The following is a 10,249-nucleotide window of genomic DNA, read 5'->3' on the forward strand; positions in this document are numbered from 1 at the left end:
AAATGAGTTAGCTCTTCGCATCAGGTGGCCAAAATATTGGAGTTTCAGCTTCAACATCAGTCCTTCCAATGAACACCCAGGACTGATCTCCTTTAGGATGGACTGGTTGGATCTCCTTGCAGTCCAAGAGACTCTCAAAAGTCTTCTCCAAAACCACAGTTCAAAAGCATCAGTTCTTCTGCACTCAGCTTTCTTTATAGTCCAACTCTCACATCCATACATGACTACTGGAAAAACCATAGCTTTGACTAGACAAAGCTTTTTAATATGCTATCTAGATTGGTCATAACTTTCCTTCCCAGGAGTAAGCATCTTTTACTTTCATGGCTGCAATCACCATCTTCAGTGATTTTGGAGCCCCGCAAAATAAAGTTTCTCACTGTTTCCATTGTTTCCCCATCTATTTGCCATGAAGTGATGGGACCAGATGCCATGATCTTAGTTTTCTGAATGGTGAGCTTTAAGCCAACTTTTTCATTCTCCTCTTTCACTTTCATCAAGAGGCTCCTTAGTTCTTCTTCACTTTCTGCCATTAGTGTGGTGTCATCTGCATATCTGAGGTTATTGATATTTCTCCTGGCAATCTTGATTCCAGCTTGTGCTTCCTTCAGCCCAGTGTCTTTCTCATGATATACTCTGCATATAAGTTAAATAAGCAGGCTGACAATATACATCCTTGACATACTCCTTTTCTTATTTGAAACCAGTCTGTTGTTTCATGTCCAGTTCTAACTGTTGCTTCCTGACCTGCATACAGGTTTCTCAAGAGGCAGGTCAGGTGGTCTGGTATTCAGCAATGGTCCAAATATGTATCATGTTTTCAGTGTACATTTAATTCTAACCTTATTCAACATTATAAGGGAACATAGAACAATTGGATATGGCCACACCTTCCCATCACACATGTTATTGCTGTTTTGAATTATAGCATCATCTTATTTTCACATCATAAAATGTAGTTATTATTAAACAATGTTGTTTTAGGTATGCTCTCTCTATTTAGCTTTTCTCATGTGTTATGAATGTCCTTGCTCACTACAGCAGTTTGTATCACATTCCTTCATCCGTTCTAAACTCTCATTCATTAATTTACTTCTTATTTCTTTCATATCTATGGTTCAAATTGTGTATCTATGCTTTTAAGTGTCAGTGAAAGTATTTTTCAGTTATGGTTTTATTACTTTTTTAACTTTTTATTTTAAAATTATTTAATTCTGAAATAATTTCAGATTGACAGAAAAGTTACAAGAATGCAGACAATTCCTGGCTACTCCAGTCCCCAAATGTTAGCATTTGTATTACTGTATTTTCCTTTTCTGTCTGTATCATATACAAGGGAGAAAAGTATACACACACACATATATATTTTTAAAACATACACTCTTAAAACTATATATGTCTTAAAGTACATATATACTCATAATATTGTATATTATACATTTACATAAAATAAAAATGTAATCTTCACCTGTCACGAAATGGGCTGGATCACTTGGTAACTGCGGCGAGGGCATCCTCTCTTCATATTACTTACTGAATTCCAGTCCTTGAGAGACAACGCCCAATGTGTAGGAGAATCGAACCTCGGTCTCTATCAGGATAGGTAGAGACGCACACTACAGCACTAATGTGGAAAGCCAGTATGCTACTCTAGAGGAATCTCCATACAATTGCTCACCGTTGTCTTTATTAATTCACTGTGCAAACTACCCTTCCTGCTATCGACTGTACATCGTGCGATTCAATGTCCGAGCCAAATATATCCATGTCTAGCCTTGAGTCCATTCCAGGTCCTCCCTCACTTCCTAGAACTGGCAGCACAGTGGGACGGCCAGCGATGGTGCTCTGTGAGAACTTAACGATAAAAGACAAAAAGGAAGAATAAAAGGTACTCTGTCTCGATAGCTGCCTTTTTGGTGCACTGATTCCTATCTACACGCAAGGCCATGACCTGAATTTGGAGAACACTGGAAGTAGTTGCTAAAAGGGTATCTGTTGACTGCAGGGAGATTTCTAAGTTTGCAGAGAGATTCCTAAGTTTCCAAGGCAGAGTCGAAGTAAAAACACTGCCTTGGAAAGGTATGTACTTCCGTAGCTTGTCCTAACAACCTTTAAATTTATAAGTACACATCGTAGTCGGCAGGATTCGAACCTGCGCGGGGAGACCCCAATGCATTTCTAGTCCATCGCCTTAACCACTCGGCCACGACTACACGTGTAGCAACCTCTCCGTTTAAATCCTTAAGTAGAAATTTCACTGGCCGATGTCAGGAAAGAACGAAAATGACCTTGGTGCAAGAAAACGTATTCTTGCAAACTGAATAGAAACCCACAGGTGAAATGCAAATTTGGCATGGAGATCAAATTCTCTGGGCACCTGTGGGAACAGAGAGCACTAGAAGGGGAGTCCTCACTGCATCAGCACTAGCTTTTCGAGTTGTCAGGAGTTAAATAGACCTGATAGGTGTAGCTTTTGTTTGGAACTTCCTTGCAGGCACTGAGGCCCCTTGAAGAACGCTAGTGGCTTTCAGGGAGGGGCTCAGTTCACTGATTTATGTGCTAAGTAAAAAGTGAGGGAAATGATGCACAAAGGCCTCCTTGCATCCCACTTGTTCTGTGTCCCTAAGTGCCTCAGCCTACATCAATCCTAAGGGAACGCCAATCCCATTGTGTTTGTACCTTGCTTTGTATTTCACTATATGCTTCCATGCTTCTGTCACGATAAGAATAAAATTTATAGATGGTTGGTGAGTTCCTGTCGCCCCTAGAACCTGGCTACCCTCTAAAAAGAAGATCTTAGTTTGATTTTTACCAAGATAGGAGTTCATTTTCTCAAATTTAACCAATGCAAGTATGTTTTCTTTTCCCCTTCTCGTTTTCCCATCTGAGTCAAAAGCTGCCAGTCACGAGTTTTCCTGGGCCAGTTCAGTGCAAACATTACTGTAAATGGCTTTTGTCTACTTCTCGGTGTTTTTCACTAATAATTTAAGAAAAGAGGAAAACAATCGCAAACAGAGAAATCACATCACTTAAATAGAGAAGTGAGGAGGAGGAACCAGAAAGGAGAGGGAGGAGAGGAAGAGAAGAGAATGAGGTAAAGGCAGAGAGACCTAAGATGTTCAGTGGTTTTATGGGAGACAACCTGTTCTGAAGGGACAGACATGAAGCAGTTTTGATAGAAATTATGCTAAAAAGATTGCTGTCCATAGTTTACACATAACATGTTATTTGGTGTACATATTTTTATCAAGTATATATATTCTGTGAAGTCATTTGCAACATTAGCTTTGATTGAAATTAGGTATCAAAGAAAACCTTTGTGCTTAAAAATATATATATGCAAAATAGAAAGTAATTAGTGATGCATCTGAACCAAAATTATTAATCAACAGGTTAATTTAGGATAACAAGGAACAAGGATTGGACACAGCTGCAACTTTGTTTTCTGGACTTAAAAAAAAAAAAAAAGTAAGCATGTCAGAATGAATCTCAGCAAAGGAAGAGCCAGAGTTGAGTTGTAAGAAACAAAAAGTCTAGTTATTATTTTAAGCTGAAATTGGAAACAACCCCAAAGTCCATCTACAGTTCAGTTCAGTTCAATTCAGTTCAGTCGCTCAGTCGTGTCCGACTCTTTGCGACCCATGAATCGCAGCACGCCAGGCCTCCCTGTCCATCACCAACTCCCAGAGTTCACTCAGACTCACGTCCATCGAGTCAGTGATGCCATCCAGCCATCTCATCCTCTGTCGTCTCCTTCTCCTCCTGCCCCCAATCCCTCCCAGCATCAGAGTCTTTTCCAATGAGTCAACTCTTCGCATGAGGTGGCCAAAGTACTGGAGTTTCAGCTTTAGCATCAGTCCTTCCAAAGAAATCCCAGGGCTGATCTCCTTCAGAATGGACTGGTTGGATCTCCTTTCAGTCCAAGGGACTCTCAAGAGTCTTCTCCAGCACCACAGTTCAAAAGCATCAATTCTTTGGTGCTCAGCCTTCTTCACAGTCCAACTCTCACATCCATACATGACCACAGGAAAAACCATAGCCTTGACTAGATGGACCTTAGTCAGCAAAGTAATGGCTCTGCTTTCTTCCAAGGAGTAAGCGTCTTTTAATTTCATGGCTGCAATCACCATCTGCAGTGATTTTGGAGCCCAGAAAAATAAAGTCTGACACTGTTTCCATTGTTTCCCCATCTATTTCCCATGAAGTGATGGGACCAGATGCCATGATCTTCGTTTTCTGAATGTTGAGCTTTAGGCCAACTTTTTCACTCTCTTCTTTCACTTTCATCAAGAGGCTTTCTAGTTCCTCTTCACTTTCTGCCATAAGGGTGGTGTCATCTGCATATCTGAGGTTACTGATATTTCTCCCGGCAATCTTGATTCCAGCTTGTGTTTCTTCCAGTCCAGCGTTTCTCATGATGTACTCTGCATAGAAGTTAAATAAGCAGGGTGACAATATACAGCCTTGACGTACTCCTTTCCCTATTTGGAACCAGTCTGTTGTTCCATGTCCAGTTCTAACTGTTGCTTCCTGACCATACCATCTACAATAGAAAAGGCAAATTGAGAGGTTTTTTCACTGTAATATCACACCACATGCAGAGTGAAGGAATTACAAGTACACATAACCCCATATGGACAACATTTCACAAGCTAATATTGAGTGGGAAAAGTCAGACAAAAAAGAACACATATTATAGTACATTCCAATTTTGGAAAGTTCAAGAATAGGTGAAATTAATGTATGGTGTACAGCAGAGATGGGGGTAATAATTACCCTTGAGAGGACATGACTGGGAGGTCCCACTACTCTTGCAAGGAGTTTTAACTAGGAGTTTAACAAGGAGAGTAATGATTTTAACTCTTATATTGGATGTTGGGTACATGGGTCTGTATACTATGTGTAAATGCATTGAGTGATTTGCTACCATATGTTTTTTGGATTCAACCATTAAGCTTTGGCAAATATCTTTATTTTGAAAAAGAATTCATCTACTATGATGTAATATTTTTGCTGCCACTAAAAGGTATATTATGCATGAATATTTATTATTTATGACATACTAAGATTTTCATTATGCATTTACTTGAATAAAAAATTTGGTTATTACCAAAATTCTGGCCACTGTGCAAGTTCAGTTCAGTTCAATTGTGTCTGACTCTTTGCAATCCCATGGACTTCAGCACGCCAGGCTTTCCTGTCCATCAGCATTTCCCAGAGCTTATTCAAACTCATGTCCATCAGGTTGGTGATACCATCCAGCCATCTCATCCTCTGTCATCTCCTCCTCTCCCCTTCAGTCTTTCCCAGCACCAGGGTCTTTTCAAATGAGTCAGCTCTTCGCATCAGGTGGCCAAAGTATTTGGCATTTCAGCTTCAGCATCAGTCCTTCCAATGAATACTCAGGACTGATTTCCTGTAGGATGGACTGGGTGGATCTCCTTGTAGTCCAAGGGACGCTCAAGAGTCTTTTGCAACACCACAGTTCAACAGCATCAATTCTTCGGCACTCAGCTTTCTTTATAGTCCAACTTTCACATCAATTCATGACTACTGGAAAAACCATAGCTTTGACTAGACGGACCTTTGTTGGTAAAGTAATGTCTCTGCTTTTTATTATGTTGTCTAGGTTTGTCATAGCTTTTCTTCCAAGGAGCAAGTGTCTTAATTTCATGGCTGCAGCCACCACCTGCAGTGATTTTGGAGGCCAAAAAAATAAGGTCTCTCATTGTTTCCATTGGTCCCTCATCTTTTTGCCATGAAGTGATGGGACCAGATGCCATGATCTTAGTTTTCTGAATGTTGAGTTTTAAGCCAACTTTTTCATTATCCTCTTTCACTTGCATCAAGAGGCTCGTTAGTTCTTCTTCACTCTCTGCCATAAGGGTGGTGTCATCTGTGTAACTGAGGTTATTGATATTTCTCCCAGCAATCTTGATTCCAGCTTGTGCTTCATCCATCCCAGCATTTCACATGATGTACTCTGCTTATAAGTTAAATAAGCAGGGTGACAATATACAGCATTGACATACTCCTTTCCCTGTTTGGAACCAGTCTGTTGTTCCATGTTCAGTTCTAACTGTTGTTTCTTAACAGATTTCTCAAAAGGTGGGTCAGGTGGTCTGGTATTCCCATCTATTGAAGAATTTCCCACAGTTTGTTGTTATCCACACAGTCAAAGGCTTTGACGTGGTCAATAAAGCAAAAGTAGATGTTTTCCGGAACTCTCTTGCTTTTTCAATGATCCAGCAGATGTTGGCAATTTGATCTCTGGTTCTTCTGCCTTTTCTAAATCCAGCTTGAACATCTGGAAGTTCACAGTTCACATACTGTTGAAGCCTGGCTTGGAGAATGTTGAGCTTTATTTTGCTAGTGTGTGAGATGAGTGCAATTGTGCGGTAGTTTGAACATTCTTTGGCATTGCCTTTCTTTGGGACTGGAATGAAAACTGACCTTTTCCGGTCTTGTGGCCACTGCTGAGTTTTCCAGATTTGCTGATATATTGAGTGAGGCACCTTCATGGCATCATCTTTTAGAATTTGAAATAGCTCAACTGGAATTCCATTACCTCCACTAGCTTTGTTTGTAGTGATGCTTCCTAATGCCCATTTGACGTCGCATTCCAGGATGTCTGGCTCTAGGTGAGTAATCACACCTTCGTGGTTATCTGGGTCATGAAGATCTTTTTTTGTATAGTTCTTCTGTGTATTCTTGCCACTTCTTGTTAATATCTTCTGCTTTGGATAGGTCCATACCATTTCTGTCCTTTATTGTGTTCATCTTTGCATGAAATGTTTCCTTTGTATCCCTAATTTTCATGAAGAGATCTCTAGTCTTTCCCATTCTATTGTTTTCCTCTATTTCTTTGCATTGATCACTGAGGAAGGCTTTCTTATCTCTCCTTGCTATTCTTTGGAACTCTTATTAACCTATGAATTTTCTGTGAATTTCCATCCTTTTCTTTTCTCTGTTTGGCACCCTGAATCAATTAAATGAGTTGGTTCAAGTAAAGTATTTATAAGCTAGTAACCAAGTAGACTCAATAAACTTTGGCTTTTATTCACTAAATTATACTTTATTTGCAGATAGTGTTTCTTATGGGTGCTTGGCATATGGTTGGTACTCAATATTTTGCCTATATACTCAGGGAATATCTATACGCTGCTTACAATGGTTGCTTACTTTTTTATGTGTACACCCAGTTGCTAAAACTATTAAGAGAAGTTACTGAGGACAGAAACTTTACATATTCATTATTTCAATACATGCGTCTTTAAATTTGTATTGGAAGCCTCGTTTGTAGAAGGTGTAGTTGAAATTTTTCTAAACCATCATAAAATGGTTTCTTTCTGCTTATTCTGCTTAACAGTTCCTTCCTCTTTTGTCTTTTTCCTTACATTCTGTACCATAAACAGCGCAGAGAAACCAGGGTGCACATTCACATTTATCTAGGAAATTTGCTCAGCTAAATATTCAAGTTTATTGCTTACAAATTGTTTTTCATTCCACTGAAGAACACAATTCAGCCAAGTTCTGTTACTTTACCGGAATCAGTTTCCTAATTAGATATCCAATTTCTAATTTCTAATAAGATGTCCCTCGTTTCCTGCTGAGACCTTACCAGAAACACTTTTAACAATTATATATTTTTTAAATTAATATACTTAAAAAAACAGTTTTAGGTTTACATAAAAACCCCATCTGGGCTCACCACTGCCCCCCTCCACTACCCAATTTTCCCTATTAACATCCTGCATTAGTACAATACATTTGTTACAACTGATGAGCAAATATTGATAAATTATTATTGATCACAGTTTATATTAGGGGTTCATTCTGTATTGTTTGACACTCTCTAGGAGAGTTTGACTAATGTACAATGATATATCTACCACCACAAAGTCATACAAAATAATTTCACTGCCCTAAAAATCCCGTGCTACATCCATTCCTCTCTCCTTCCCTTTCCAAACCGCTAGCAACCATGGATGTTTACTGTTTTCATAGTTTTAACTTTCCCATAATATTATATAGTTGGACTCCTAGAGTATGTAACCTTTTCACTTTAACTTCTTTCACTCACCAAGTTGCATTTAATGTTTGTGTTTTTTTGGTAGCTTGATTGCTCATTTCATTCAGTTCAGTTCAGTCACTCAGTCTGACTCATTGCGACCCCATGGACTACAGCACACCAGGCTTCCCTGTCTTTCACTAACTCCCAGAGCTTGCCAACTCCTTTCATTGCTGAATAATGTTACACAGCAGGGATATACCACAGTCTATTTAATCATTCACCTATTGGAGAACATCTTGGTTGCTTCCAAGTTTTGGCAATTGTTTGTGTGTGTCTAACTTTTCAGTTCATTTAGGTAAATTCCAAGGAGTACAACTGCTGGATCATACTGTAACAGTGTGCTTAGTTTTGAAAGAAACTGCTAAACTGTCTTCCAAAGTAGCTGCACCATTTTGCACTCTCACTAGCAATGAGGTGCATTCTTCTTAAACTTAGGAAATTGTTCATCTCTTTACTAGGTAGCCTATTGTTTATTAGAGATTAAAAATGGGAGCTTGGGACCAAATTACTCAATTCAAGTCTCAGCTTCCTCATTTATTGGTTATGTCACCTCAGGCAGGCTACTCAACTTATCTGTGCCTTAGTTTCCTCTGTAGTAAAGAAGAAATAATAATAAACAACTTAATAAAGATCATTTTAAGAATTAAATGTTAGCTATGAAGCAGTTGCTCAGTGTCTGACTTTGCAACCTCATGGACTATACAGTCCATGGAATTCTCCAAGCCAGAATACTGGAGTGGGTAGTCTTTCCCTTCTCCAGGGAATCTTCCCAACCCAGGGATCGACCCCAGGTCTCCCACATTGCAGGTGGATTCTTTACCAGCTGAACCACAAGGGAAGCCCTGCTGGCTCAGACGGTAAAGCGTCTGCCTGCAATGCGGGAGGCCTGGGTTCGATTTCTGGCTTGGGAAGATCCCCTGGAGAAGGAAATGGCAATCCACTCCAGCACTCTTGCCTGGAAAATCCCACGGACGGAGGAGCCTGATAGGCTACAGTCCATGGGGTCGCAGAGTTGGACACCACTGAGCGACTTCACTTCACCTTCATAAAGCAGTTAGAACACTGGCACATAGAAACTATTAAATGATAGCTGATTTCATGTGTTCTCTGTTTTCTGATGGGGAATCCTCCACATGTTGGCTTTTCATCCTCAGGCCTTTATATATATCTATCGCTTTCTTCTATTTCATTCATGTTTTTATTATGATTCACACAGCTTTAAAAGAATATCCTGCATACAACTGATTCACTTTACCACAGTATCAATTCTGTTCTTCTCCAGTATGATTTTAATTATCTTCCTTCATTTTAAACATGCTTGCATGTGTTTTAAACCCCTTTCATCCAGTGTTTTTATTTCTACTTGTTTTCTCACAGCTTTCATTCATTTCATTTAGGCCATGTCTTCTTACAACCTACTAAGAATTGTTTACTGAAATTTTCTATTTCTCACAGTAGGTCTTTTCTGAAATCTGCTTCTAGATATTGTTCCCCTTCCTTTGACTATAACTTTGTTCTTCATATACTCAATGTTGGAATTTTAAAATTCAGTGTTTTATCAGTTAACAGACTGGGTGATTTGACCTTAGCTCGACTATACAAATACGGAGACGCACAGAAGTAAAGTGCTTGGGCCACATGTTTAAAAATATAGAAACCTACCTACTTCTGTTAGATTCTTTTCTGCCAAGGACACACCGACTGGCGTTGGGCTCCATTCGCAACTACATGCTGATTGAAGTAGGCAAATACAATGCACTACCGTAGGGCAAAACACGGTAAGACTACCTCACGGTTTAAAACGTGGGTCGCAACCTATTTTAGAGTCATGAAAACAATATAACGGGTCAGGACTAGAATTTTTTAAACAAAAGAACAGAACACTAAATACAATGCCGGGCAAGTAATTAGGGCAAGTAATGCATTATGAAATGCTTATTTACGTTTCTGAGTTATAGTTGTATATAAAAGTGTATTCTTACAATCAGTCCAGTCACAAAACCTTGAGAGCCAGAGCTCTAACGAAGGTTTTCACCTGAGACATTTAGAAACAAACTACTCGCGGGTAGAATTGCTCGATCCCGCTCTATGAGATCCCACACGTTGGCTGAGGCCTCTGGGAAATGGAGTTTAGCGTCGTGGAGCATTCTGGGAATCGTAGTCCTGCATGCCCTC

General features: G+C 39.5%; 1 non-coding gene across 1 annotated transcript; it reads right to left on the minus strand.

Moving 5' to 3' along the window:
• Positions 1–2,131: 2,131 nt before the first annotated feature.
• Positions 2,132–2,213, minus strand: TRNAS-AGA (transfer RNA serine (anticodon AGA)). The gene has a single exon. It is a non-coding gene; the product is annotated as a tRNA-Ser (tRNA).
• Between the last annotated feature and the right edge of the window lie 8,036 nt (positions 2,214–10,249).

The sequence above is a fragment of the Ovis canadensis genome, chromosome 20 (assembly GCF_042477335.2).
Source record: "Ovis canadensis isolate MfBH-ARS-UI-01 breed Bighorn chromosome 20, ARS-UI_OviCan_v2, whole genome shotgun sequence".
In the NCBI taxonomy this organism is placed as follows: Eukaryota; Metazoa; Chordata; class Mammalia; order Artiodactyla; family Bovidae; genus Ovis; species Ovis canadensis.